Here is a 26,009-nt window from a genome sequence, read left to right as displayed (position 1 = left end):
CACACCTATGCATGTTGCTTTTGAGCATTTTTGGAGGTTTTTTTTTCATGCTTGCCACGTTTTTGAGCAGCGTTTTTGCCGCGTTTTTGCCGCGATTTGCGTTTTGCGTTTTTTTTTTTTTTTTTTTTACAGTTTTTTTTTACAGTCTAAAAAAAAAATTAAAAAAGAATAAAAAAAAAAAAACGGCAAAAACGCATCAAAAACGCTGCAAAAACGGTGCACTTGCATTTTTGATGCTTGTCCATTGAATTCTATTACATGCAAAACGCTGCATTTTGCATGAAAAAAAGTCCCTGACCCTTTCCAAAAATGCAGAGAAACAAAAAGGCATTGATGTGAACTTGTTCCATAGGAACCCTTGTTAAAAAATTCCCGTGCATTTCTGCAAAATGCAAAATGCATCAAAAAACGCGCTAGTGTGAATGGAGCCTCAGGCCCCGTTTTGTAGCTTGAAGCTCAAAGCTCCAAAATGCTGGGGGAGAAAAAAACAGTAAGGCTCCATTTTTGCAGTGTTTTTGCAGCGTTTTTGATGCGTTTTTGATGCGTTTTTGCCGTTTTTTATTTTTTTTTTTTTAGACTGTAAAAAAAAACTGTAAAAAAAAAAAAAAAAAAAAAAACGCAAAACGCAAATCGCGGCAAAAACGCCGCAAAAACGCTGCTCAAAAACGTGGCAAGCATGAAAAAAAAACCTCCAAAAACGCTCAAAAGCAACATGCATAGGTGTGAATCGAGCCTTAGGGTCTGGTTCACACCTATGCAGGTTAAAGTTTGCATACCCCAGGTGCATTTTGCATTTTTCAATAAACGTTTTCGATCCATTGAAGTCTATGGAACCAAAAACCAGAAAAAAGTTCCTGGCCCCTTCCAAAAAATGCACAGATGTGAACGTGACCCATAGGAAACCATGTTAAATGGACTGTAGTGGGTTTCCGCAAAACTGAAAATGCACTAAAAAAATGCATAGGTGTGAACCAGACCTAATTCTTCCTAATTGGTTTTACATCTCCACTCCAAGTTACCTGCAGCCACAAATGTCTGAAGCTCAAAAAAGTTCTGGAGCTTTTTTGGTAGCTCAAATTGGGTAGATTTGTGTGTTTTTGTGCATTTTTGTGCGATTTTCTGCTCAAATGCTAAGAGTTTTAAAAAAAAAATAGTAATATATGAATAAATAAATGTAAAAAAAATACACAAATAACTAAAAATCATCATCAATAAATAAATAAAATAAATCAAAACCAACCCTTAAACCTAACCCTAACCTAACCTTAACTCTAGCCACTTACCCTAACAAAAAATAATAATAATAATAAAAGAATAATAATAATAATAATAATAATAATAATAATAATAATAATAATAAAAAATAATAATAAAAGATGATGGAAAAGCTAAAACAGCTGAAAAACCTAGCAACAAATGCTGCAACGGATAATAGTTTTCTCTATTGGCTAATAAAAAAAAACACTAAACCTAAAAAACACTGTGTAAAAAACGTGCATAAAAATGCGCCAAATTTGTGCATTAAAATGTGCAAAAAAAACGCCGGAAAAACGCTCAAAGACGCTATGCTCAGGTGTGAATGCAGGCTCAGTGTTTTTCCCTTGGCCTATGGTCTGTATACAGCTGTGCAGGTGGAGCCAAATGAAGACAGACCCCATGATTCCGGCAAGGGGAGGTTTGGGTTTTTGGAATGGTTTATGCAACTATGCTTCATATTACACCCTATATATGCATGTAACATAAAATATGTCCTAAAATGTAGACATAACCTTTCAGTATCAGCATCCGAGCAAAACATTCCTGCAGTTTAGTAGTATTTCCAACTTATGAAAAAGGGCTGGAGAAGGGGACTTTAATGGTCACACAAATATACACAGAAAATGTATTAAATAAAATTGAATATTTTATTCTTAATAAATATTAAAAAGAGTACACAATGTTAACTCTCAAGGACAGAGAAACACATATAAAATTGTTACAACACAACAGAAAACAATATTATGCATATGAAGCTATATAAATGCCTGGTTGCTCAACATGTTTCGCTATATTGCTTCTTCAGGAGTTTTGAGGCATATGTTAGCAATGTGTGTGATAAACAAATTTAACAGAATCCTGTTGTTCAAGTAATACAAGCAGAAAAGGGGAGCATCAAATCCAACAATGGAGATCGCAGGGTGAGCACCAGAAAAAAAGAGATCAATCCTTAAGGCTCGGTTCACACAGGGGCAAACCGATTTACAGCGCGACTTTGCATGGCCATTTGGAGGCGACTTAAGCGCGACTTCAGCATGACTTTGCGCAACTTACAATGCGACTTGAAGTTGCCTCCAGGACAGGCGACTTTGGCTGTGGCCAATCACAGAATAGCTCTGTGGGAGGGAGGGGGTTGCCTGGGTAAACGTTTGAAGTACCTGGGTAAATTATTTTCTTTTTCCTGTAAAGTTACTTCAATATAGATGGAGATCCGACTTGGAGGCAACTTCCATTGAAATCTATGGGTACAAGTTGCCTAGAAGTCGCCTTGAAGTAGTACAGGAACCTTTTCTGAAGTCGGAGCAACTTCAGTAGTGTACATTAAGACGGCTCTCATTCACTTCAGTGGAATTTCTTATGTCCAGCAACTTGGGGCAACTTGAGGTCTGATAAGTCAGATCCCAAGTTGCTGTAGTGTGAACCGGCACTAAGTCAATATCCAGGGAAGAAAGGGGTTGTAGCATTATCACGTAGATATATAAAACAATGAATGTGTTCCCAGCGTCAAACATCCAGGTAAGGAAGGGACATACAACTCCAATCAATGCAGCCCAAAACAAATTAAGGTTCACAAGGGGAAAAAAACCCTATCAGCAGGCCCAACCAGGATGAATCGACAGCGCCCCCCCCCTGCTCCAAACAGGTGCTGTGCACTTGTGCACACTGTCTGCATTCACGGCCACTCAGCTGTACGCTTGTCAAATTATAACGAGGAGCTGTATTCGTGCAGCCGCTGCACCCTTTCTACCCCTACAGTATTTTCCTGCATGTAGCATCTGCTGTTGTAACCACTTGCCGGCCACAATACAAATATATACGTTGCGGATTGAAGATATAAGCCAAAACCCAGGTATCGTTTTTTATAGCCGGTGGCTGGCTTTTTCATAAAAGCGTTTCAAGCAGCTCATGAGCTGCTGGAATGCTTTCAGAAGCAGTGGGAGGGGACATCCCTGCTTTGATCACCTCTATGGCCTTGGAGGACCGGAGCGACGCCATGAAGTCACTTCCAGTCCACGCTGGAAGTAAACACTTTTTTTCTTAAAGCAAAAGATCTTTTTTTTTATTTTGCTATTAAAGGTTAAAAAAGAGATTTGGGGTCTTTTTGACCCCAGATCTCTTCATAAAGAGGACCTGTCATCCTTATTTCTATTACAAGGGATGTTTACATTCCTTGTAATAGGATTAAAAGTGATTACAAAAATGAAAGGGACAGTGTAAAATAAATAAGAAACATTTTTTTTTAAGCGCCCCCATCCATTCGCAGCATACGTAAGTCGCGCATGCGTATGTAAACGGTATTCGCACCACACATGTGACGTATCGCCGCAAATGTTAGAGCGAGAGCAATAATTCTAGAGCTAGCCCTCCTCTGTACCTCTAAACAGGTAACCTGTAAAGGTGTTTAAAGCATTGCCTATGGAGATTTTTAAGTACCGTAGTTTGTCACCATTCCACGAGCGTGCGCAATTTTAAAGCTTGACATGTTAGGTATCTATTTACTGGGCGTAACATCATATTTCACATTATCCCAAAAAATGGCACTAACTTCACTGTTTTAGTTTTTTTATATTCATTCGAGTGTATTTTCTCCCAAAAAATTGCATTTGCAAAACTGCTGCGCAAATACCGTGTGATATAAAAAAATTGCAACGATAACCATTTTTGCTAAAAAAAATGTATAATGTTTGGGGCTTATAAGGAATTTTCTAGCAAAAAGAACGGATTTAAAAAGTGCCAGAAAAAGCCTGGTCTTAAACAAGCACCTTATTCACGATCTAGGGGGCCTCAGCGCTCGTGTGAATGAGGCCTTAGACAATCAGATTCAGAAAAAAAAAATTACATCTGTTGCACTCATCAAGAACTTAACAATCCGTTTGGAGCAAATTTACATTAAAATGTGATTTCCTTAAAGGTAAAGATTTTTGAAAAGTAAAGCTCCAGTCTCATACGTGTTATATGAACACGTTTCTTTCCTACAATGCTGATTTTGGCAGCTATTTAGTTACTAATTCTTCTATAGCCTGCACAATACATATTTTATGAGCAGCAGGAATGACTGTAAATATTATCATTTGAGGTGTTTATTCAAACCCCTAGAGGCAAGCTTCTCCAATAAACATGACAATTGTTGCACTAAAAATATTTATCTACATGAAGTCAGACAGAGGCACAGCAGCTAAAACTTGTATATTATGTTAAAGCAGAACTCCGGGATTTTCAAAAAATCCCCCATTAGTACAACCCCCCACACACTAAACACTAAACAGTTACAGGTATTCACCCCCCCTGGCTTTTTACCTATTCTGTTACATTACAGCCTTTAGTTCAATGTTTTTTTTTAAATATGAATTATATGTGATGGATCAGAACACAATAGTCTAAGTTGGTGAAGTAAAATTAGAAAAATCTATACATAAAACTATTTTTCAGAACTAAAAAAATGATAATTGGCATGTGCGTATGTATTCACCCCCTTTGTTATGAAGCCCATAAAAAGCTCTGGTGCAACCAATTACCTTCAGAAGTCACATAATTAGTGAAATGATGTCCACCTGTATACAATCTAAGTGTCACATGATCTGTCATTACATATACACACCTTTTTGAAAGGCCCCAGAGGCTGCAACACCTAAGAAAGAGGCACCACTAACCAAACACTACCATGAAGACCATGGAACTCTCCAAGTATGGGACAATGTTGTTGAGAAGTACAAGTCAGGGTTAGGTTATAAAAAAATATCCAAATCTTTGCTGATCCCTAGGAGCACCATCAAATCTATCATAACCAAATGGAAAGAACATGGCACAACAGCAAACCTGCCAATAGACGGCCGCACACCAAAACTCACGGAGCGGGCAAGGAGGGCATTAATCAGAGAGGCAGCACAGAGACCTAAGGTAACCCTGGAGGAGCTGCAGAGTTCCACAGCAGAGACTGGAGTATCTGTACATAGGACAACCATAAGCCGTACGCTCCATATAGTTGGACTTTAGTGGCAGAGTGGCCAGAAGAAAGCCATTACTTTCAGCAAAAAACAAAATGGCACGTTTTGAGTTTGCAAAAAGGCATGTGGGAGACTTCCAAAATGTATGGAGGAATGTGCTCTGGTCTGAAGAGACTAAAATTGAAATTTTGGCCATCAAAGAAAATGCTATGTCTGGTGCAAACCCAACACTTCACATCACCCAAAGAACACCATCCCCACAGTGAAACATGGTGGTGGCAGCATCATGCTGTGGGGATGTTTTTCAGCAGTCGGGACTGGGAAACTGGTCAGAGTTGAGGAAAAGATGGATGGTGCTAAATACAGGGATATTCTTGAGCAAAACCTGTACCACTCTGTGTGTGATTTGAGGCTAGGACGGAGGTTCACCTTCCAACAGGACAATGACCCCAAACACACTGCTAAAGCAACACTTGAGTGGTTTAAGGGGAAACATGTAAATGTATTGGAATGGCCTAGTCAAAGCCCAGACCTCATTCCAATAGAAAATCTGTGGTCAGACTTAAAGATTGCTGTTCACAAGTGCAAACCATCCAACTTGAAGGAGCTGGAGCAGTTTTACAAGGAGGAATGGGCAAAAATCCCAGTGGTAAGATGTGGCAAGCTCATAGAGACTTATCCAAAGTGACTTGGAGCTGTGATTGCCCCAAAAGGTGGCTCTACAAAGTATTGACTTTAGGGGGGTGAATAGTTATGCTCATAGAGCTGGGCAATTTTCTCCCAAAAAAAACTCGATTCACGATTCGAATAGAGTTTTTTGATGGACACCGAGCCGATCTTGAGGAGCTGCGGGCAGGAGTTTTTAGGCGAGGCCGCGGCTTCGGCCTAGTCCCCGGCGTCTGGCTTTGCAGACTAGGCCGAAGCAGCGGCCTCACCTAAAAACTCCTGCCCGCAGCTCCTTAGGACCGGCACGGTGTCAGCGCCGGTCCTGGGGAGCTTCAGGCAGGAGTTTTAAGGCAAGGCCGCAGCTTCGGCCGGTCCTGGTGAAAAAAAAAAGAATCTAAAAAATTGATTTGCTGAAAATTTGAATCGATTTGACCTCTCAACTCGATTCAAGATTCAAATCGATTTTTTTCCCCAGCCCTATATGCACATTGACTTTTTCTGTTATTTTGTCCTATTTGTTGTTTACTTCACAATAAATAAAAAAAAAACCATCTTCAAAGTTGCGGGCATGTTTTGTAAATTAAATGATGCAAATCCTCAAACAATCCATGTTAATTCCACGTTGTGAGGCAACAAAACACAAAAAATGCCAAGGGGGGGTGAATACTTTTGCAAGGCACTGTATTACATTTGTGAAATTTCTTACCATTTAAAAGATAGGACTGACTGAATTTTCAGGAAGTCAGCTTTCTGATTCAAAAAATGCATCATCTTTTCTGGCAGGGAGGATCTCTTAGAACAGGGATTACATCATATCCTCTTCTCTCTCTCTAACTGTAATCACTCTACATTTCCCATGAATCTTTGGAATGGGAGTGAATGTGGGAGCTACACTGGGCCTGTACATGTAAATATGAACTTGCCCACTTCAACATAAATCAAACCCCTCATTCTGCAGCCAGGAAACCATACATAACACACAGTATGATAGGTTACAGCCTTATTAATGCAAAGCATTTTAATATAAATGCCAAACCAGTGCAACGTGTCCGGGACCACCAGAGCCGAATGTCAGGGACCACCACCAGAGCCAAATGTCAGGGACCACCATCAGAGCCAAATGTCAGGGACCACCACCAGAGCCAAATGTCAGGGACCACCATCAGAGCCAAATGTCAGGGACCACCATCAGAGCCAAATGTCAGGGACCACCATCAGAGCCAAATGTCAGGGACCACCATCAAAGCCAAATGTCAGGGACCACCAGAGCCAAATGTTAGGGACCACCAGAGCCAAATATCAGGGACCACCAGAGCCGAATGTCAGGGAACACCAGAGCCAAATGTCAGGGACCGCCAGAGCCAAATGCCAGGGACTACCAGTGCCTGAATGCCAGGGACCACCAGTGCCTGAATGCCAGGGACCACCAGGGACCACCAGTGCCTGAATGACAGGGACCACCAGTGCAGAGTGGGGATTATTATTAGAAATCACTTGTATGACACAGCGGGGATGTCCCGCTGTGTCAGGTATAGTATACCTGACACAGCGGGGATGTCCCGCTGTGTCAGGTATAGTATACGAGAAGACTGAGTGCTGATGTCCTGCCCCCCGCCGTTATTATGATTGACAACGTACTGTGTCAATAACGGAGGGCGGCAGAGATCAGCGCTCGGTGTTCTGAACAGCGGGAGGCAGGACATCTATCAACTATCAGTGTTCTGATATACTATACCTGACACAGTGGGACATCCCCGCTGTGTCATTCAACTGATTTCTAATAATACAGAGAAATCTAATAGCATGGAGATAGCAGGCGGGGGCAGTGCAGGAAGCGGTGCGGCAGGGACAGTGGAGGGCGGATTGCTGGCAGGGAGGAGGGAGGAGAGAGAAGGAGGTTACCTCCTCTATGGTCGGCACAGCCCAGGGGCTGTGAGACCCCTTCTGTCTGCAACATGTCTGCTTCCTTCCTGCTAGAAATACAATGGGGCGTGCCAGACCGCAGGCTAAACTTAGGAGAGGGATAGCAGCCAGCAGTCTTACAAACATGATTTCAGCAGGCAATAACTGTTTTTCAGCAAGTTCAGCAGCCTATTACAGAGGAACTACAAAGTTTAGAAGAACATGGATGGCAAGGTTGGTGAAGGTAGGAGATCAGCAACAAGGATATGGATAAAAATGTTTGGCTGGAGTTCTGCTTAAAATCTTGCAGCTGAAAGACTTTTATCCAACAGCTTAAAAAAGAACACGTTGCCATACATACAGTACAGTAAGAAACATTACTTGGTAACAACGTTTAGACAGGAGTTATTGATTACAGATAATATAACTAATAATTTAAATACCATCAGTCATGGTAATGTGACAATCACAATCTAGAGTATGCAGGAAATGGGAGCCGCTGATGTAAGCCGTCAATGTATACCATTCTGCTAAAAGCAGAGCTGGAGTTTTTAAAATGATCTTTAAAATAATTTAAAATAATTAGTCTAGAAATGTTTTTAAAAAAGCATTTTTTTGCTGCTATACTAACCTTTTTTTGAAGCTGTCCCATGAAAAAAGAAATACACATTGGCTGTCATTGAATACCCCCTGGGGCGAGTTACCACAACAACTTGGGTTTGTTGTGTTAAGCTTTAAAGTGGAACTTTACCCATTACAACTTGATAAAAACAATGTTCTTGAGCAAGGAACATGCATTTATGTTCCTTGCTCAAGAACATTTATATGATTATGCTACCTAAATTTGTGTGTACTGTAAATTGCCTCCACCATTGCTCCTGTTTCTTCTTGCTGGAGGTTGCTATTTTGTTGAAACCCAGAGCCCCTGAGCAGCAATAAATCTTTAGACTGTCAGCCGATCAGCCTCAAGCGCAGTGGCGGCCTGTCCATTAGGGGCACAGGGGCGCCATCACCCCTAGCCATGCATCCAGCCCCCTAATCTACATGTGGGGCGCTGGACGCATGGATTCCAATTAGGGTTTTTTTTTAAGCATGTGATTAGAGCCAGAGGCTGTAATAGGCTTCAAAAAAGGGTGGGCAGAGCACTGTGCACTGAGCCCACCCAGTTGTGTGACAAAAGCATATGAATATTCGTTATTGTCACACTGATTCTCCTCTTAGCCAATCAGGAAGCGGGTCCCATTTCCTGATTGGCCGAAAGGAGAAACCATCCTATTGGCCTAGGAAGGAGGAGGGAGGAGACGTACGGACGCCGTGATGCCGACAAGACGCAGGGTAAGCCCGACCGACAGAGGGGGAACACGGAGGAGACTGAGGGGGGAAGCCGCCGTCGTCTCCACATGTCAGTCCGGGGGCAGCACAGGGTGAGTGAGTCAGCAACCATAGTGTGTAGTGCGGGCTGGAGCGACGGGGTTGTCTGTGGTCAGGTCTGCCGCCCCTCCCAACTGATTGAGCACCAGCTGCCACTGCTCAAGCGGCTCTGATTTTCAGCACAATGCCAAAAATATCAACTGAGCATGTGCAGAGCAGGGTGAGACAGTTGGGTTGATTTAATAAAATTGGAGAGTGCAAAATCTGGTGCAGCTTTGAATAGAAATCAGTAAGCGTACATTTTTTATTTATTTTTTGTCAAAGCAGAGATACCAAAGTCTTGTTTTTTTACTATAAAAATAACAAACATATTATACTTACCTGCTCTGTTGCAGTGGATTTGCACAGAGCAGCCCCAATTCTCAGGTCCTGCTTCGGTGCTCCTGGCCCCTCCCTCCTGTTGAGTGCCCCCACGGCAAGCAGGTTTCTCAACTCTAGTCATCAAGACGCACCAACAGGTCATGTTTTCAGGCTATCCATTATTTTGCACAGGTGATTTGATCAGGTTCACTGCCTTAGTAATTACCACAGCCATTTCATCTGAGGGAAATCCTGAAAACATGACCTGTTGGGGCGCCTTGAGGACTGGAGTTGAGAAACACTGCTATAGGGGCACCTGAGCCAAGCTGCAGCTCTGTGTGTGTACATTCAGACAGGGAGCTGCGGTTCTGCCCCTCCCCTTCTCTCTCCTGATTGGCTAACTGACTTTGACAGTAGCGGGAACCAATGGCGCCACTGCTGTGTCTCAGCCAATCAGGAGGGAGAGACAATCCCGGACGGTCAAAACACTCGTGGACATCGCTGGACAGAAATGGGGTTCCGGTAAGTATTAGGGGGCCGAGGGGGGCTGCCACACACAGAAGGCTTTTTATCTTAATGCATAGAATGCATTAAGTGGAAGTCCATGCACAAACTAAAATCCCTGCATCTATAGCCACCAACATTCTAACACTGACCTATCTAGCCCTGAAATGAAAAAAATCAGTATACATACCTTTTCTACAGACGATCTGACCTGATCTCCAGCGGCGGAAGCTCTGCTGAGTACACGTCCGACAATGGCTGGGAAATGAATGGGAAGTGACATCACCCATAGACTTACTATGGGGCTTCTGTTGACGAACGTGTCCTCTGCAGCCGCCTGCACAGCGAAGCCGCAGCTGACAGTTCAGAGTGGGATCAGAGCTTCCGCCGCTGGAGATTGGTGATTAGTTTAACCAGACACTATTGCAGCCCATACACAGTGCAAATTTCTTTCCTGTAGCCATGGAAAATGCAGCAATTTTTGGAAGTTTTTATTTTTTGTCATAAGTTTTTGGAAAATTAAGAAATGATTTCAATTTTTTTTACATACTGTCATCGGTGCAGTACAATGTCATCATATAACGGGTGTGGCGGTGATCAGGGACACTGACTGGTGACAGTACGAAAAAAATAAATAAATGTTACCATAGTAACATTGTACAAATCTGGTGAAGTGATGTTTTTTTTCATATTATGTTTGCATATAGCAGTGCATTACATTGCTATGTGCAAGCATTTTGTTGTGATTAGCTGTGGTCAGAGTTAATCATATGGTATACATGGGCTGTGATTGGTCCAGTCTGTACCATGTGATCACACTGACAAATCACAGCTAGCAGCACAATTGTAGACAATGGATGGCTATCCTTTGTGTACAACTGTCGGTGACCTGCTGTGATTGGTTACAGCGGTCACATGGTACCAGTAGTGGGCTAGTACAGTAATCAGTCATCGGCTATGTCTGGTGGACGCATCCCACCGGAGTCATTATGCCATATGCTGGGCGGGAACCGCTTAAAAAGGCACCAGACACGGATACCCATTGCATCTTCTCCTTTTAAACCTCTCACTTGAAAACTTATTTAGATATCTCCTACACATTTCAAAGCTTTGCGGAGTCACTTTTGTAAAATCTGAAATACAGTCTGGGTTGTTCGCAGACAACATCCTTCTTTTCACCTCTAGGCTTGTCACTGATATTCCTAACATTCAAAACATCTTTAACCACTTCAGTACAGGGCACTTAGACACCTTCCCGCCCAGGCCAATTTTCAGCTTTCAGCGCTGTTGCAATTTGAATGACAATTGCACAGTCATACAACACTGTACCCAAACAATTTTTTTATAATTTTGTTCCAACAAATAAAGCTTTATTTTGGTGGTATTTGATCACTTCTGTGGTTTTTATTTTTTGCGCAAAAAATAAAAAAAGACCGAAAAATTTGAAAAAAAAACAAGTTTTTCTTTGTTTCTGTTAAAATTTTTTGTAAATAAGTACGTTTTCTGACGGGCACTGATATGGCTGCACTGACGGGCACTGATATGGCTGCACTGACGGGCATTAATACGGCGGCACTGATGGGCACCGATGAGGTGGCACCAATGAGGTGGCACTGATGAGGTGGCACTGACGCGCACGGATGATGGGCACTGATAGGCGGCACTGATGGGCACTGATAGGTGGCACTGGTATGCGGCACTGATGGGCACTCATAGGTGGCACTGATGGGCACTCGTAGGTGGCATTGATTGGTACTTATGGGTGGCACTGATGGGTACTTATGGGTGGCACTGATAGGTGGCACTGATGAGCACTGATAGGTGGGCACTGATGGGCATTGATGGGCACAGATGGGCACTGACAGGTGGCACCGATGGGCACTGACTGGTGGCACAGATAAAACTGATTGGTGGCACAGATAAAACTGATTGGTGGCATTGCTGGGCAGAACTGAAACATAATGGTGCCAATCAGTGCCCATTTGTGGGCACTGAATGGCACAGATTGGGCACATTGGGCACATGTGGATGGCCATGGGGTACATATCTGGCCATCCACATGTTGCCCCTTCTCTGGTGGTCCTAGTGGCGATCCCTGGTGGTCCAGTGTGGTCATCTGAAGGGGGGCTGCGCTGATAAACAATCAGCGCAGACCCCCCCTGTCGGGAGAGCCGCCGACCGGCTCTCCTCTACTCGTGTCCGTCTGACGTCATATGACGCCCAGTCAGGATAACTGAACCACCGCCCGGCCGTCATCTGCTATGGGCCGGGCGGGAAGTGGTTAAAGAAAATGGCATCTTAACATGGCTACATATACATTTTTTAAGGAGTGAAATTCTCCCACTTGGAAAATTGGCTTCATTGGTGGCAGATGTGGAATCTTGATCAACTATAGTTAAACGCAGTATAACGTATCTAGGTATTAAGATTGGCAGAACACCTTAATCCCTTTATCCACTCCATTTCCCTCCTCTTATATTCAACATTGTAATGGAATTGGAGACATTGCATTAGCTCCTTCTGTTGCTCTTTGGGAAGTGTTACCTCTTTAAAATGACTAGCTTTGCCTGTTAATTGTAACCCCTGCAGACAATACCTCTTCTGCTGAAACACAAAGATATACTAACCTTGCAAAAAGCATTGATTAAGTTTATATGTCAAGGCAAACAATCAAGAATTGTATTGACAAAATTGTACCTCCCGAAGAGCAAGGGTGGATTAGGTATCCCAAACTTTAGAGTTTAAAACCTAACTTGTTTGAGACGACATGGACATGCAATGGACTGGAATTCCAATACCTCTAAATAGAGTATTTCAGTACTGAGTTGGAAACAGAAATGATGACCCCAAGGTCCCCCGTAGGACTCCTACATTGCAAGCTTAGCATTTTTTCACCAGAACTACACACTAATGTTATTTTAAGATTATTCCAATGTTATTCTTTCTTGGAGGGAAATCAGAAAAGCGATGGGACTCTTACCTCAACTCTCTTGATTCATTTACATTCATCAGAACCCAATGTTTTCTCCAAGCTTGGAACACCAAGCATATCAGTTGTAGCATCAAGCATTCTTTGCTATTTTTCATTGCTGAGCCCACTTATCATTTGCAACCTTTCCATACTCTGGCTCAACTGTATCGTCCATTATCACCAGCTATTGGAAATCACACACCAGGAATCTTAAAAATCACTTACAGCCAAAGGGATATGGCCAATGTGTTTTTTGTTTTTTTCCGAGTGTTTTGTCCTATTTGTGGACCTTGAGCAGCTTAGGGCCCCTAGAGAGGAAACCTCTCTTTTTATAAGTCCCCACCCCCCTTTTTTTTTTTTAAGATGGCTAGGGGGTCTTCCTCTGCATCTCCACTGAAACTCTGTACCTATAATGTCAAAGGTTTAAACAACGAGTCAAAAAGAGGACAGATCTTATACAGTTTGCATAAAGCTAAGGCAGATATAATACTCCTCCAGGAGACCCACTTCCGCACCGAAGGCATCCCTGCATGCTTAGTTAAACATTACTCTCAATGGTTTCATAGCACTATGTCTGGTTCGAAGGCCAGGGGGGTCTCCATCGCCTTTCATAAAAATTTACCGGCTCAATATTTGGAACATATAGCTGATACCAATGGTAGATACCTTTTACTTAAATTCTAGATATGGAATAAACTCTTCACAATTGCCAATTTTTACCAAACCATGACCATTTCTCGTTATCTTCATCTTTTAGCGGATTTCGCTGAAGGCGTTATTCTTGTAGGAGGAGATCTCAATTTAGCCTTGGAGCCTCAGTTAGACACCTCTGCCCAACACTCCAATATCTCTTATTCCCAGCTGAGGACCCTGAAGAAACAATTGTTTGACCATAGGCTTCTTGATGTGTGGCGGATTCTATATCCCACAGATCGTAATTTTTCATATTTCTCATCAGCACATAAATCTTACAGTAGGCTAGACTATTTCTTCTCGCATTGATGCAGGCAATTCAGATCTCTCAAAGATAGCATTATATAATTTGAGCAGCCTAGGGATCAGCAGGTCCGAATAAGTGGAATAGAATTCCACAGGCAGACCATCGGACCCCGGGGCTTTAGATCTGGGGAATCCTGCTATGGCATTGGATATCTCATCCAATGTCAGTGGGGCTTCCAGTTCCTCCACCTGCTCTGTATTTAGTTGAGGAATTGTCAGTCCCTCTAAGAAGGATTACATAGTGGATGTGTCATCCGTAACTGTGGCCATGTATAGGTTACTAAAGAAATCCTTAAATAAATCAGAGACTTTGCTAGGTTCCGTCTCCAGTACATCATCAGAGGAGCGTAGTGAAATCACCACAGGAGGTCTCTCCTCGCAATGCACTAGATGGGCCAGAAGCTTCCCAGTCCTCACCCCATGTTCAAATGAGTTCTGTTTGTGGAAAAAAAGTTTCTGTTTGGACTTTTCATACTGTAATTGATCAAGTGTTCTCAAGCATAATTTAAGATCATTTGCTCTATCAATAGTGGGATCATTAAGAAATCCTCTCTCTGCTTCCCGTACACTTTCCTCTGCCCTATCAATATTTAACTCAGATTCTCTTTTAATTTGGTTAATGCGCCTAGTGAGAGTCATGCGGGCGTGCAGTTTAAACATTTCCCACACTGACTGTACTGTGGCCGAGTCATCATTTGTCTTGAAGTATTGTTCCCATTCCACTGGGAGGTCATCATCCTCCGGGAGCAACGTCAGCCAAAAAGGATTTAATCGCCATGAAGCTGGCGGACGGCCACAAGACAAAGAGACCGAGACCCAGTAGGGACAGTGATCTGATAGTGATCGAGGAGAAAATCCTGCGTCTATAAGTCTAGGAATAAGAATTTTAGACATCAGTATGAGATCTATTCGGGACATAGCATGGTGGGACATGGTAAAGCAAGAATAGGCTTTGGTGGAGGGGTTTCTGACCCTCCATGTATCAACAAGGTTAAAATTATTTAATAATCTAGCAAATCTTGTTAAATAAGAAGAAGGTGGCAAAGGTATTGAACTGCTCATTCTATCCATAGCGGGGTTTAACACATTATTAAAATCCCCCATCCATATCGCTGGAATAGTAGGGTACATAGCCATATAGTCAAAACCAACAGTGATTACCTCGTAGTTGAATGGTGGAGGGACATAGAATGCCAATAGGAGTACCAGTTCCCCATATATTTTGGCCCTTAGGAACACATATCGACCAAGTGGGTCAATCTCCGAACCCTGAAGCTCAAAGTGTGTGGTTTTAGTAATTAAAATGGATACACCCCTGGAATGTGTGGTATGTACCGAGTGGAAAGCCCACCCCATCCAAGGCCGTTTGAGTGTTCTGTGTGCCATGCCCTCTGCATGGGTCTCCACCAGAACCATTACATCCGCCTTTTGTTTTTTTTAAGCTGTGTAAATATTGCTGACCTCTTGATCGGGTCTCTAATACCACGGACATTCCACGTGAGCAATTTCAGGGTGGCCATTGAGGTAAGTAATAGAAATGACGAGCCCCAGGGCTCAGAGAGCCCACTACAGTAAACACGGCGACACAGATCTCCGGGTAATAAACATCTTCTAATAATAAATTGTATCTGTCATGGTGATGCAAACATGTGGTTAGTACATAGCAACATAACGTTTTTCTCCATTTTTGAAAACCCCCCACCCCCCTCCCCGCCCTGCACAATCCCAAACTGGTGCGGGCTTCCATCCCGAACTGCCAACATGGCATGAACAATGTCCAACCTGAGGAAAAAGGATTTAGTAAAAACCGACTCATAGATGTGATCACTGCGGTTAGTATAAACTGAATAGTGTTACAGGTATAAGAGCAGGTCAGCACAACAGTGAACAGTTTGTTCCATCTCAGGTCATGGGTTTTGATGTGTGGGGCGAAACTACGCTGAGTAACGTTACACATCTCAGGACTTGCTCACTTTCATTAGTGAGGTTTTCAAGGGGGAATCATCCTCCGCCGGTAATGGATGTGGACTATTTACTGTCAAATGAGAATAGTGGTCTGATTGACCCTGAGTGAGGTTTGTAGACAAGGTATGTGTTCCAATAGGTAAGGTGGGAAGCAGGTGCCCAGCGGGTATATGTCAGGTATATACCTGTAATGCCTGTTTAGGCGTCCAGATTGTTGCATTCGTGGGCTTAATACCAGTTCAGAGCCTTACCCTGACGAGCAAGTATTTATGCAGCAGGATGTAGAGCACACAAGTATGTTCCTTTGAATAGCATAGTAGGGGGTAATAGTAGCTGTGTGCTGTGCTACGGCCATGACCCACTATTGCGCTGCTGGGGGTAAAGTGAGGAAAGGAATCAGAGTCAGTGTGTGCCATGGCCAGTAAGGGTAGCAACTTTGCTAAGTTGCAGAAGATTTGTGTCCTGCTTCCCCCGCAAGCAAGTGAGGGTTCAATAAAAGACAAGGGAAAGTAATAATGTCACTTATCTGTGTGCGTCCCTCTGCTCCAGCCATGCAATAGCCGCCTCCGGATCCTCAAAAAAGTGCGCCCGATCCTCTCCTTCAACGCATAGGCGTGCTGGGAAGAGCATAGCATACTTTATATTTTTTATTCGGCGACACCTTTTAACTTCCGTGAAGGTTCGCCTTCTGCGCTGTACTTCAGCAGAAAAATCTGGAAAAACAGCGATCATCTTATTTCCGAAGGGAATGTTGCCTTTTTTCCCTGCTGAGACGAAGAATGGCGTCACGATCTCTAAAGTTAAGGAACTTTGCTATAAACGTGCGTGGGGGCTCTCCAGCAGGTGGTGTTTTCCCCCGACAAACGGTGCGCACGTTCGACTACAAATGTAGGGGAGAGGGAATCTCTCCCATAGGTATCACAGAGCAAATGTTCCAAGAATGTGGGGGGGTCTTTCCCCTCTGCTCCTTCTGGGAGGCCAATAAATCTTAAATTGCATCACCTCAATCTATTTTCAATCTCATCCTGCCTTTGCAGGAGCTGATTTACCTGGGATTGCAGTTTTGCAGTGGAGTTCTGCAGCGGGGGGAGTGAGTCTTCCACATTGCTCAGTCTGGTCTCTGCCTCTGTCACTCTCTCTCTCAGCTTCTGAAAATCCTGTCTTACAAGAGAGATGTCCACTTTTACTTCCTCAATCTTCGCTGTGACAGTGGTCTGGCAGGCTGTTACTGCTTCTTGGCATGCTGTTATAGCTTCAAGCACTTTGGTGGTATCTGCTCCGACGGCCCCCTCCTCCCCCTGCATGGCGGCGCCATCTTCCCCCTGGGACTGCAGCTCCTTGACGGCGGTACTGTCCCAGCTTTGCAACCGCAGAAGTAGGTTTTTTCGGCGGCGACATGATCCAAGGGGGTTCCCAGAGCAGTAGGGATGATTTTCGGGTATTCAGCTGTTCAGATAGTCCCAGGATTTAATAGATCGGATAGACGGCCGGCGGAGCTCTGTTCCCTAGCGTCCTACACCATGCCGCTCCAGGCCACGCCCCTGGCTAGACTATTTTTTATCAGGTCCAAAGGTTTTGGAGTGGAACCCCTCAATGGAAATAGGGTCATTTATTTGGTCTGACCATTCACCTCTATTTCTATCAATATATCTCCCCCAGACTCGAGGCACAAGCTGGTCTTGGCTTTTAAACGATAGACTTATGTCTGATCCAATCTGTCATAAATCAATTATAGAAGCAATTGATTGTGTCACGTCTCCAATCCTTCATACCTAGCTTGATACATAATGACCAGACCGGATTTGTGCAAGGAAGGGAAACACGTGACAATACAATAAAAACTTTCTTACTAATGGGCCATGCCCAAATGGCTAAAATACCAGCATGCCTCCTCTTGGTCGACGCGGAAAAGGCTTTCGATCGGGTTGGGTGGCCTTTTCTCGAGCATTCACTAAAGCAAACAGAGATGGGTCCAAATTTACTTAATGAGATTTTGGCATTATACACTAAACCAAACGCTAGAATTTGGATCAATGGCTCACTGACCACAAGTTTCCCTATAAAAAATGGCACACGTCAGGGATGCCCCCTATCTCCTTTGCTTTATGTTCTAGTAATGGAACATTTAGCAATAGCAATCAGACAGAACCCCTCAATTACAGGTATAAAGCTAGACCAACAGGAAATAAAACTTGCTTTGTTTGCCGACGACCTGCTACTTTATATTACCAATCCACATATTTCTATGCCCTCTATTCTTTCGGAATTCCAGCGCTTTGGAGCTCTGAGTAATTTTAAGGTAAATGTTTCAAAATCTGAAATTCTCAATGTGTTACTTTTACCACATCACGTGACGATATTGAAAAATAACTTTTCATTTATATTTTGCTCTTCTGCATTAAGGTACTAGGCATTAAGGCATTAATATTCCATCAGATCTGACCCAGCTATATTTAACAAATTATATTCCCTTAATGCAACGTACTCTACAAGAGCTAAAAAAATATAATTCAAAACAATACTCATGGTTTGGGAGGATCAATATATTGAAAATGGACATAATACCGCGATTTTTATATCTCTTTCAAAATATTCCTGTTACTATTCCTAGATCCTTTTTTTCTACTCTACAATCCGCTTTAGTTTATTTGGGGTAATAAGAGATCTAGATTAAATTGGAAAATGCTAACATTACCTAAAACGAAAGGAGGAGCGGGTGCATCGAATCTATATTTTTACTATGTGGCGGCAGTCCTGACCAGATTAGTAAGCTGGTTTCATCACGCGGATACCAAACAATGGGTATCAATAGAACAGGGGCTGAATCAGTTTGACCTTCAGGCTCTTCCTTGGTTAGATTTACCCTTTCAGGGTAACCACCGAGATACGACCCTTTCTCCACCCTCTCTTTCATCTCACCTATTGAGCCTGTGGTCCAAAATAATCTTGCGGTTAGGGCTTTCATCACAGATAGGACCAATGACACCTTTATTTGGCAATCCACAATTCCCACCTGCAGTAGACCAGAATCATTTTCTCATATGGAATAAGGAATCTCACCGAAGAGTGAGCCAGATTCTTTGCCAGGGTAAATTACCACCCATATTGAACCTAATATCAACGCATCAACCTTCATTTATGCAATGGATGGAATATCAACAATTATTGTCATTTCTATCTTCTATTTCTCCAAACCAATCCCTCAATAGAGACCTAAATATGTTCGAGTCCATCCTATTGCAAAGTAACAGACCAAACATGTTTTATCAGCAATATATAAGATTCTTATCCTAAAAAAACCACCCTGAGCCCCCAGAATTCACAAATAAATGGGCACGTGAACTTAATACTTAAATTGGAACAGAAGAGTGGGAGAAATCATTTACTTACACACATTGTCTGTCATCAACAATTAACCACTTGAGCCCCGGACCATTATGCTGCCTAAGGACCAGAGGTCTTTTTCCAATTTGGCACTGCGTCGCTTTAACTGCTAATTGCGCGGTTATGCAATGCTGTACCCAAACGAAATTTGCGTCCTTTTCTTCCCACAAATAGAGCTTTCTTTTGATGGTATTTGATCACTTCTGCAGTTTTTATTTTTTGCGCTATAAACGGAAAAAGACCGAAAATTTTGAAAAAAAATGATATTTTCTACTTTTTGTTATAAAAAAAATCCAATAAACTCAATTTTAGTCATACATTTAGGCCAAAATGTATTCGGCCACATGTCTTTGGTAAAAAAAATGTCAATAAGCGTATATTTATTGGTTTGCGCAAAAGTTATAGCGTCTACAAACTAGGGTACATTTTCTGGAATTTACACAGCTTTTAGTTTATGACTGCCTATGTCATTTCTTGAGGTGCTAAAATGGCAGGGCAGTACAAAACCCCCCCAAATGACCCCATTTTGGAAAGTAGACACCCCAAGGAAATTGCTGAGAGGCATGTTGAACCCATTGAATATTTATTTTTTTTGTCCCAAGTGATTGAATAATGACAAAAAAAAAAAAAAAAAAAAATATTTACAAAAAGTTGTCACTAAATGATATATTGCTCACACAGGCCATGGGCCTATGTGGAATTGCACCCCAAAATATATTCAGCTACTTCTCCTGAGTACGGGGATACCACATGTGTGGGACTTTTTGGGAGCCTAGCCGCGTATGGGACCCCGAAAACCAATCACCGCCTTCAGGATTTCTAAGGGTGTAACTTTTTGATTTCACTCTTCACTGCCTATCACAGTTTCGGAGGCCATGGAATGCCCAGGTGGCACAAAACCCCCCCAAATGACCCCATTTTGGAAAGTAGACACCCCAAGCTATTTGCTGAGAGGCATATTGAGTCCATGGAATATTTTATATTTTGACACAAGTTGCGGGAAAGTGACACTTTTTTTTTTTTTTTTGCACAAAGTTGTCACTAAATGATATATTGCTCACACAGGCCATGGGCCTATGTGGAATTGCACCCCAAAATACATTTAGCTGCTTCTCCTGAGTATGGGGATACCACATGTGTGGGACTTTTTGGGAGCCTAGCCGCGTACGGGGCCCCGAAAACCAATCACCGCCTTCAGCGTTTTTAAGGGCGTGAATTTTTGATTTTACTCTTCACTGCCTAACACCGTTTCGGAGGCCATGGAATGCCCAGGTGGCACAAACCCCCCCCAAATGACCCCATTTTGGAAAGTAGACACCCCAAGCTATTTGCTGAGAGGCATGGTGAGTATTTTGCAGCTCTCATTTGTTTTTGAAAATGAAGAAAGACAAGAAAAAACTTTTTTTTTTTTTCTTTTTTCAAATTTCAAAACTTTGTGACAAAAAGTGAGGTCTGCAAAATACTCACTATACCTCTCAGCAAACAGCTTGGGGTGTCTACTTTCCAAAATGGGGTCATTTGGGGGGGTTTTGTGCCACCTGGGCATTCCATGGCCTCCGAAACTGTGATAGGCAGTGAAGAGTGAAATCAAAAATTCACGCCCCTTAGAAAGCCTGAAGGCGGTGCTTGGTTTTCGGGGTCCCGTACACGGCTAGGCTCCCAAAAAGTCTCACACATGTGGTATCCCCGTACTCAGGAGAAGCAGCAGAATGTATTTTGGGGTGTAATTTCACATATTCCCATGGCATGTTTGAGCAATATATCATTTAGTGACAACTTTGTGCAAAAAAAAAAAAAAAAAAAAAAAAATTTGTCTCTTTCCCGCAACTTGTGTCGCAATATAAAATATTCCATGGACTCGACATGCCTCTCAGCAAATAGCTTGGGGTGTCTACTTTCCAAAATGGGGTCATTTGGGGGGGTTTTGAACTGTCCTGGCATTTTATGCACAACATTTAGAAGCTTATGTCACACATCACCCACTCTTCTAACCACTTGAAGACAAAGCCCTTTCTGACACTTATTTTTTACATGAAAAAGTTTTTTTTTTTTTGCAAGAAAATTACTTTGAACCCCCAAACATTATATATTTTTTTAAAGCAAATGCCCTACAGATTAAAATGGTGGGTGTTTCATTTTTTTTTTTCACACAGCATTTGCGCAGCGATTTTTCAAACGCATTTTTTGGGGAAAAAACACACTTTTTTAAATTTTAATGCACTAAAACACACTATATTGCCCAAATGTTTGATGAAATAAAAAAGATGATCTTAGACCGAGTACATGGATACCAAACATGACATGCTTTACAATTGAGCACAAACGTGCAGTGGCAACAAAATAAATACATTTTTAAAAGCCTTTAAAAGCCTTTACAGGTTACCACTTTAGATCTACAGAGGAGGTCTACTGCAAAAATTACTGCCCTCGATCTGACCTTCGCGGCGATACCTCACATGCATGGTGCAATTGCTGTTTACGTTTGACGACAGACCGCCGCTTGCGTTCGCCTTAGCGCAAGAGCAGGGGGCGACAGGGGTGCTTTTTTTTTTTTTTTTTTTTTTTCTTTATTATTTTTTTGCTTTTTTATCTTATTTTTAAACTGTTCCTTTCATTTTTTTTTTTTTTTAAATCATTTTTATTGTTATCTCGGGGAATGTAAATATCCCCTATGATAGCAATAGGTAGTGACAGGTACTCTTTTTTGAAAAAATTGGGGTCTATTAGACCCTAGATCTCTCCTCTGCCCTCAAAGCATCTGACCACACCAAGATCGGTGTGATAAAATGCTTCCCCAATTTCCCAATGGCGCTATTTACATCCGGCGAAATCTAAGTCATAAAATGCTCGTAGCTTCCGGTTTCTTAGGCCATAGAGATGTTTGGAGCCACTCTTGTCTCTGATCAGCTCTATGGTCAGCTGGCTGAATCACCGGCTGCATTCTCAGGTTCCCTGTTGAGACAGGAGAGCCAGAGAAAAACACGGAAGACGGTGGGGGGGGGGGGCATTCCCTCCCACGGCTTGTAAAGGCAGTCTAGAGGCTAATTAGCCGCTAGGATTGCTTTTACATGAAAGCCGACCGCTGGCTGAAAAGAATGATACCAAGATGATACCTAAACCTGCAGGCATCATTCTGGTATAACCACTCAAAGTTGTGAATGGCGTACCTGAAGACAAAAAAATGGTTAACAATAAAGCACAGTAAACAATAAAGTATAAATAATTACATACCTGAAAAACAAACATGATAAAACATAATAACAATAACAATAACAATAACAATAAAACACTGCAGAATAGAATACAGTAAAAAAAGAGCAGAACAATAGAGAGAGAGAATAGAGAGAGAGAACAATAAAACGACAACTATTTTTTTTTATTTTATATATATTTTTTTTTTTTTACACTTTTTTTGTAACTAACTTTTATAACTGTAACCGGTTCCAGGTTCGGGTCTCTCAAAATGCGATGGCATCTTGGGAGACCCTGTGAAAGTGTGCCTAGTCTGTGCAATGCTGTACCCTACGCTAATACTCAACTAGTGTATGGTAGCGTTCAAAACATTCACCAATGCAAAGACCAGGATTGTCAGGACAGGAGGGACAATAATAGCGGGTGTCACGCCTATATCCGCGTTTGCTGCAGACACAACATCTTTTTGGGGGGGGTTCGTTGGGTAGGGGTACTCGGGAGCACATAAAAATGCCTCTCATGCAGCCGACTGCATTTCGTTGGGGGATGTGAATGGGGGAAGTACGGGCGCTGCAGAAGTGGTGGGTTCCCAATTAGGATTGGCGAATGCAGCAGGAAGGGCACTATGGGCACGACGGGCCTGTGTTTGTCTTCTTGGTGGCAGCGGGACACTACTTGTGCTTGTCACCTCACCAGCTTGAACTGCACTTATGGGACTCGCCACGTCACCAAGTGTTACTGCAGTGCTGGTTTGACTACGACCGGGGTGTACTAGGCCGCTGGTGCTTGCCAGTTCAATAAAAAGCTTCCAAAAAAACTGTTAGCGATCGCAGGGATCAGGCCTGACTCTGCGAACGCTGCAGTTATGCGTTTAGTGTTTTGTAAGTGACAGTGATCGATCGATACTGCACTTGGGTGGGCTGGACTGGGCCGGGCGGAGGGGCAAAACGCAGGTGCTAGCAGGTATCTGGGTTGATCCCGCTAACACTGCGTTTTTGGGAACCCTAAACTGCTGGGGACGCTAGTATAGATCTGATCTGATCGGATCAGATATTGATCCGTTCAGATACTATACCACTAAAGGAGGCGTATGCTGCGTGCGTGGGTGTTAGCGGTACTGGCGCTAACCTGACGCTGCCTGGGGCCGGTGCTTGCTAGTTCACCAAAATGCTACCAAAAAAACTGTTAGCGATCGCAGGGATCAGGCCTGACTCTGCGAACGCTGCAGTTATGCGTTTAGTGCCTTGTAAGTGTCAGTGATCGATCGATACTGCACTTGGGTGGGCTGGGCTGGGCCGGGCGGAGGGGCACAATGCAGGTGCTAGCAGGTATCTGGGCTGATCCCGCTAACACTGCGTTTTTGGGAACCCTAAACTGCTGGGGACGCTAGTATAGATCTGATCGGATCAGATATTGATCCGATCAGATACTATACCACTAAGGGAGGTGTACGGTGCGTGCGTGGGTTTTAGCGGTACTGGCGCTAACCTGACGCTGCCTGGTGCTTGCTTGCCAGTTCACCAAAATGCTACCAAAAAAACTGTTAGCGATCACAGGGATCAGGCCTGACTCTGCGAACGCTGCAGTTATGCGTTTAGTGTTTTGTAAGTGACAGTGGTCGATCGATACTGCACTTGGGTGGGCTGGGCGGAGGGGCAAAACGCAGGTGCTAGCGGGTATCTGGGCTGATCCCGCTAACACTGTGTTTTTGGGAACCCTAAACTGCTGGGGACGCTAGTATAGATCTGATCAGATCAGATATTGATCCGATCAGATACTATACCACTAAGGGAGGCGCATGCTGCGTGCGTGGGTGTTAGCGGTACTGGCGCTAATCTGACGCTGCCTGGGGCGACGCATATCACCGCCGGGCGATCAGGGGGCTAAACCTTTATTAGGTAATAAACGGCGGGTGCCCTGACACTATAAAAAATAAACGAACTAACCTGCGTCACCCGTAACGGTTATACGGTGATCAGTGGTGAAAGGGTTAACTAGGGGGCAATCAAGGGGTTAAAACATTTATTAGGTAGTATATGGGGGTCCCTGTCACTATAAAACGCTGACGGCGAACCTAAATATTTACCTCACTAACTAGCGTCACCAGCGACACTAATACAGCGATCAGAAAAATGATCGCTTAGCAACACTGGTGACAGGGGGTGATCAAGGGGTTAAAACTTTATTAGGGGGGGTTAGGGGGGTACCCTAGACCTAAAGGGGGGTAATACTCACTGTCCCAACACTGTAACTGTCACAAACTGACACTATGCAGTAATCAGAAAAAAAAAAAAAAAAAAAAAAAAACCTGCTGGTGTCAGTTTGTGACAGGGGGGGGGGGGGGGGTGATTGGGGGGGGATCGGGGGGCGATCGGGGGGGGGGATCGGGGTGTTTTGTATGCCTGGCATGTTCTACTGTGTGTGTAGTGTGTTGTGCACTCACATTGATGTCTTCTCCCCTCGGCGCTGGAACGGAAAATACCGAGCCGAGGGGAGATGACATCATTTCCTTTGCTGCTGTTTAGCATACAGCAGCAAAGGAGTGTTCCCATTGGCCGGCGGCGATCGCGAGGGGGGGGCCACGAACGGATGGCCTCCCCCTCATCTCGGATCGCCGGGGAACAGAACGGGACCGCTTCGGGCACGGGGGGGGGTCCGATCGGACCCCCCACCCGCGAGAGGCAAATCACGTACATGTACGTGATTTTGCCTGCCCGTGCCGCCTTGCCGACGTAAATCGGCGTTAGGCGGTCCTTAAGTGGTTAAAGCCCAAGAGACAAGCTATAAGCTTGTCTCCCGCTGGTATTGATGTCCAACAACCATGCAACGAATATATCCAGACACATCAGATAAATGTTGGAGATGTCATGCTGCCAAGGGATCGCTGCTACACATATGGTGGGAATGTCCCCAAATTCGACAATTCTGTGATATGATCATGCAGCTGTATACTACAGTTACAGGGGAGTTAATCCCCAACACACCTCAAATTACTCTGCTATCCATTTTACCAGGTCCATATAAAAATATCAAACAAGGTTTGCTAAGACATTGGTTAATAGCAGCCAGACTGGTTATTCCGCGATATTGGCGAACTAAACAAGCCCCTTCAGTTAACGAATGGATAGCAGAAATGGACCTAATTGAGAAGATGGAGACCCTCCTGTCAAACGAATTGGACACATATGAAAAATGTTGTCAGATATGGGCCCCCTGGAGAACATTTAGGGAATCGCCTGGAAATTAGGGGGCAAATGGTTCCTAAGTCTAAAAAAAAAATGGGGTATGCGTAGGAGATGTCTTCATGTTGTACCCCCTGGCCATCCTTTTGTTTGTTTGATGCTATAGTTATGATAGTCTGCAAAATGTTATTATAAGATGTTTTTTTGTTTTTTTGTTTTTTTGTTTTGGTGTGGATATACCACCAATTTATGTTTGTATTGCCTATTTGTAAAAACTTAATAAAAAGATTGAAAATTAAGAAGGTATGCAGC

Source organism: Aquarana catesbeiana, linkage group LG01 (assembly GCF_042186555.1).
Source record: "Aquarana catesbeiana isolate 2022-GZ linkage group LG01, ASM4218655v1, whole genome shotgun sequence".
Taxonomy (NCBI): domain Eukaryota; kingdom Metazoa; phylum Chordata; class Amphibia; order Anura; family Ranidae; genus Aquarana; species Aquarana catesbeiana.
This window is presented reverse-complemented; position numbering follows the sequence as displayed.